Source organism: Taudactylus pleione, unplaced genomic scaffold (genome assembly GCF_031769625.1).
Source record: "Taudactylus pleione unplaced genomic scaffold, aTauple2 ptg000034l, whole genome shotgun sequence".
In the NCBI taxonomy this organism is placed as follows: domain Eukaryota; kingdom Metazoa; phylum Chordata; class Amphibia; order Anura; family Myobatrachidae; genus Taudactylus; species Taudactylus pleione.
In genome coordinates this window covers 475,372-481,371 of record NW_028284436.1, presented here as the reverse complement: position 1 = coordinate 481,371, position 6,000 = coordinate 475,372, and positions in this window count along the sequence as shown.

Genomic DNA, 6,000 nt, shown 5'->3' with positions numbered 1-6,000 from the left:
AGGCTCTGTTTGATCGTACCTGCCGGCAGTCACCGGGATGCAGGGACGGAGACTGCAGGGACTTATGGGAAAATTTCCCTCTGTCCCTGCAGTTTTCGGGCAATTTAATGAATTTTCTTCATATAACGCCATTCTGAGATGGCGTTATATAGAGTAAAGATTTTTTGAGTCATTTAAAACTTTTTGCTATGCTAAATAGCAAAAAGCGTTAATGCACTGTAGAGATCAATGGATGATCCATACAGTGTGGTACTCTGCCAGATGGGAATTAATGGAGATGATAATTGCGTTATCTTCTCCATTAACCCATTACTGAATAGGGGATTTACATCCTAAGTGTTTAGCGCTGGGTGTTTTTCTGTATTGCTGCAAATGTAGTGTGTACATGATCAGTCACCTCAATGATCTATAGGGGCATATATATTGTTTAAGATAATTGAGTAGCGTGTACAATGGGGATCGAGGGCCTAATTCAGTTCGGGATGCTGGCGCCAGGATTCTGACAGGTGTCTGTATTCTGGTGACAGTAATGTAACATTCCGACTACCAGGATGCCGAACGCATGCCAAATCTATGACCTGACAACTTTGCATAGGCAGCAATCCTCCCGATTCTCTGCTGAAGGCCAAAAAACAGATATGTTCTTAATTTCCCAGCCGACACCAGCAGTGAACTGGCGCATTCCCATTGGTGCTGGTCGCATACACGGCTGTCACTGGCACGCCCGTCAGCAGCTGAGTGCCCTGACGACTTCACTGAAGCTGATTTTTGGTGGCTTATACCCCTTTTACACCAGAGTGACCCGGCAATCCAACCCAGGTAAATAGCAGGGTTTAACACGGGCGTAGCCCATGAAACCCTGATGTGAGAACAGCGCACTCCGGGTCACGATGACCTGGAGTTCCCTGCTAGCCGGCCGATTGGTCCGGCTTCAGTGGCGCTTGGAGATGATATCATCTCTAAGCGTCCACTTTCACGCCGGGAAAGCCGGGTCTATGCAGAATTCTGGGGTCTGATCCGGATAGGAACTTTGGCCCTGATTCAGAGCTGGACACTCTGACAGAGCGCTCACTCTGAATCAGGGCCGTCCCTGCTCCTTTTTGGAGTGGCCATCGCGACCATTGTGCTTGCGACGAGACCCTGCGGTAGGGTCTCGCTGCCGCAAGCCAAAAGCACTCCCACTGACATCACTAGTGATGTCAGTGGGGCCGGCCCCAGACAGTAGGCGTTCCCATGGGAACGCCTCCGTCTGGGCAGCCACGCCCCCGGCACGCCCACCAAAGGGGGCGTGCTGCAATCACCATCGACAGCATGCCCCCTTTGGTGCGAGACCCATAACGACGGCTTGGCCGTCATTATTCGGGTCTCGCGCATGCGCACGACGGAGCCGCCTCCGTCGTGCGCATGCGCACTTGGGCAACATCGACCCGCTTGCGAGCGTTCAGCGCTCGCGAGTGAGTCTGAATCAGGCCCTTTGTTCCAACTCCGGGTCAGACCCGGAATTTTGGTGGAAAAGGGGTATTACTGGTGACAATCCCTATCCTTGGAAACAAGGATGGTGAGATGAGGTTTCCCATGAAAGAGCAACTCTCAAACACCTGGGAACAGAATTTTTAAACTGTTCAATGACAAAGAAGAATTGTAAAAAATAAATACAAGAAGAACAACTTGAAATAATAGAAAGAGGGAGGGGTGGTGAAACAAAGTATCAGAAAAGAACATTCGGTGCCAGATAGATTGCAACAATACCTAAAACTAGTTGGACACAAGCTATTAAAGAACATTGCTGAATCTCTGTCATGTTCATCCAAGTTCTTCCATCCTTCTTCCCTTCTTATCCTTTTTTTTTTTTATAACAGAAGATATTACGCTCTAGGGCAGTGATCCCCAACTGTGGTCCTCAAGGCACACTAACAGTCCTGGTTTTAGTGATATCCATGGTTGAGCACAGATGGTGAAATCAAAATAACTGAGCTACTAATTAAGTCACTTGTGCTCAAGTATGGCTATCATTAAAACCTGGACTGTTAGTGTGCCTTGAGCAGAGCCGTAGCTAGCACTCTGAGCACTCTGTGCCAGCCCCGCCCCTGTTTGCGAGTGACGTCATGACGTCACACACAAGGAGACGGGGCCGCTGATAACTGAAGTTCAAGCAGTGCCCAGAGGGTCTTCAAGACGCACCGGGCAGCTATAATTATGGCAGGATGCCTGCCTGTAGCGTCCGCGGGACGCTACAGGCAGCACTGCTGCAGAGATGCTGGCTGCAGGGCGCCATTACAGGCACCCTGCAGTCAGAAGCAGGAGCCGTGGGATGTCGACGGTGCCACCCACAGAGGTCTGCGCTCACTCCCCTAGCTAGGGCCCTGGTCTTGAGGACAGTGGTTGGGAACCCCTGCTTTAGGGTCTCCTTGGTTAATTTTCTGCAACTTTCTCCCATGCAGGGCCTATGTAGAAGGGATGAAGATTGGTCAGCAGCAGTCACGAATTTTACCTAGGCCCCTCCCCCTCCAGTAAGTGAGCCAGTTGCAGTCCATGACTGCACTGGCTACACTGTGATTGGCAGTGACTTCCCATTGGAAGCGCCACCTGCCAGTAATACGTAGGACAGGCAAGCTCAGGAGAACATGTTTTCTTTCCCTGGGACTGCCAGTCCAGGCTGCGATTAGCAGAGAGCGTGCTTCCAGCGGGAAGATGCTCCTCCGACATTGTTTCCCTCAGGCAGACCCTGCACACATCCTTGTATGAGTCTCTTCTTTCAAACAATGTTTCCCCTAAGTAGTTAATGTTAAGCGATCACCAAACTAGTATCATATTTATAATGGGTGATGGGTGTGCTGTACACACAGGCCCTTGGGTCTAGGGGGGCCCACATTGTCCATGCTGCACCCATGTTTCTTAATATTTATCTCTCCAGAGTCCTGTGTCGGCAGTTCATAACGGATCACCAGGAAAATGGTCCTGTGGTCATTTCCACGGCGATTTGCACATGCTCAGTACAAACCAAGAGAGATCTGCGCATGGGCAGTAGGGATGTGGTTATAGTACCTACCACGAGGATTCTGGAACTCAGAATGCCAGCGCTGGAATCCTGACACTTGTCAGAATCCCGTCGCTGGCAACCCGAATTCTGTCATCCTGAAGGTAAGTGTTACAAGTCATGGTCACGACTTGTTTCCTTCCAGCGATTTCCCTCCTTCTGGCAGTGCTGTTCTAGTTCCATCGGTTGCTAGGCAATCTTGATGCAGCAGGATGTCACCCACAACACGGCATGATTTGTGCATGCTGACCCTTTGCCGCCTCGCCGACTATAACGTTCCTTGTGGATCTCTCGTCTCTGCTGCATGAGCAGCACACCTGTAGCTTCTCCTTTGTATTGTATCCAGCGATATCGGCTTCCCAGCTGCACCACCAGCTCCCAAGCTGCTACCGGCTTCGTTGTCGCTCCATCAGCTTCCCAGCTGCACCATCAGCTCCCAAGCTGCTACCGGCTTTGTTTCTGTTACATTGGCTTCTCAGCCGCACCATCAGCTCCCAAGCGGCTACTGGCTTTGTTGCAGCTGCATCGGCTTCTCAGCCACACCATCAGCTCCCAAGGTAATACTGGCTTCGTTACCGCATCACTGGCTATCAAAGCCGCATCTCACCACCAGCTCACAAGTCACACTACTGGCTCTCAAAGCCGCATCTCACTACCAGCTCACAAGCCACACTACGTGCTCTCAAAGCCGCATCTCACCACCAGCTCACAAGCCACACTACTGGCTCTCAAAGCCGCATCTCACCACTGGCTCACAAGCCACACTACCAGCTCCCAAAGCCATGTCTCACCACCGGCCGACAACCACACTTCTGGCTCAAAGCCGTATCTCACCACTGGCTCACAAGCTGCACTTCCAGCTCTCAAAACCACATCTTACCACTGGCTCCCCAGCCACACCGGCTCAAAGCCACATCTCACCACAGACTCACAAGCCACACTACCATCTCTCAAAGCTGCATCTCATCACCGGCTCTCCAGCCACACTGCCGGCTCGAAGCCGCATCTCACCACTGGCTCACAAGCCGCACTTCCGGCTCTCAAAGCCACATCTCACCATCGGCTCCCCAGCCACACCGGCTCAAAGTCACATCTCACCACAGGCTCACAAGCCGCACTACCGGCTCTCAAAGCGCATATCATCGCCGGCTCTCCAGCCACACTACCAGCTCAAAGCCGCATCACACCACCAGCTCACAAGCCGAACTACCGGCTCTAAGCTGCATCTCACTACCGGCTCTCCAGCCACACTACTGGCTCTCAAAGCCGCATCCTATCACCGGCTCTCCAGCTACACTACCGGCTCTAAGTCGCATCTCACCACTGGCTCTCCAGCCATGATGCCGGCTCTCAAAGCCACATCATTGTCACTGAATCAACTCTTCAATTTGTACTATTGGCTTTAGCCACACCATCAGCGCTCATAGCCGCGCCATCGGCTTCTTAGCTGTACTACGGACTTTTCTCCCAGTTTCCAGTATCTTCTGCTATTTTCTGATTTCCAAAGGTAACCAGTGTAAACCTCTACTACTTCGGGTATTAAGTCCAGGCGGCCACTTAAGTACTGGCGAAAATCTACCAGTTCTAAGGGAACAGTGGGTGGCTGTTAGTGGCGGAAGACCTTGTTAGCCTGGGTTCTAGAGGTTTACACAGAACAACCTAGGAATCCGTAACAGTAAGTTAGGGTTAGGCACTAAGGGGAGGAGGGTTAGGGTTAGAGTTAGGCACTAGGGGGAGGGTTAGGTTTAGGGTGCTGGAAGGGGGAGCTTAAGTTTAGGCATTAGGGGTAGGGAGAGGGTGAGGGTTAGGATACTGTCAGGATGCCAGTGTCGGGATTCTGATCGCTGGGATCCTGAGCGCTGGCATGCCATACCCAACCCCTGGAGAGACTGCACACGTGCCCCCTATTCTCTTCATGTGCCCCTGGATTTAGTATTACTATATATAAAAACAAAATCTATATAAAGTGCCATGCATGTTATTTTAAACTTTCATTTGTACAGTTTGGCAGGCAACATCTGATACCCCTGTGATGTCCTATTACCGTTTATTTAAATGTCAAAAGTTAAAAAAACTTCTATGGTGCATGCTTAACACGGTGTGTACACTCAACGATTCTACTGTGATCAGGAGAGACGATATTAGAGATGGGGCGGCAAAGCTAGGGGCATTCCTGGGAGGTGACCTGGAGGTGGCCTTTAGTGAATGCAAAAAAAAAAACGTCTCATGGGCGTGTTATGGGAGCAGACCTGGCCAACCTGTAGCTCTCCAGCTGTTGTGAAACTGCACGTCCCAGCATGCCCTGCCACAGTTTTGCTATTATGGAATGCTAAAACTCTGGCAAGGCATGTTGGGATGTGTAGTTTCACAACAGCTTGGGAGCCACAGGTTGGCCAGGCCTGTATGGGAGTGTAGGGGCGTGTCAGTGAGAGCACCTGCGTTCTTATAGCCCTGCGCATGCACTGCGTCTGGCATACGCATGCGAGAGCCCCGCAGAGCGACTGAAGTTCAGTCGCTCTGGGGCTCGCAACAAGTTGGGGCGGCTGTCAATGTTGATTGACAGCACGCCCCGTTTTGTGGGTGGGTAGTGGGGGTGGCTGGACAAATGCAGGCGTTCTCTTAGGAACACCTGGCGTTTGTAGGAGGGCTTACTGACATCACTAGTGATGTCAGTAGAGGACTTCCTGCTCTATTAGAATAGGGAGTCCACTCAGGCTTGCAGCAGCTAGACCCAGGGGCGTAACTAGAACTTTTTGGGCCCCATAGCAACATTTTTAAGGGCCCCCCCTAACTTAGGTCTTACACAATAACCACAGTAGTTCCCCTAAAACATTAAATGCCCACTGTAATGGTGCCCCTTATGCAATGCCCACTGTAATGGTGCCCCTTACGCAGTGCCCCCAGTAGTGAGCCCCCTGTAGTTGCCCCCAGTAATGAGCCCCCTGTAATGCCCCCAGTAGTGA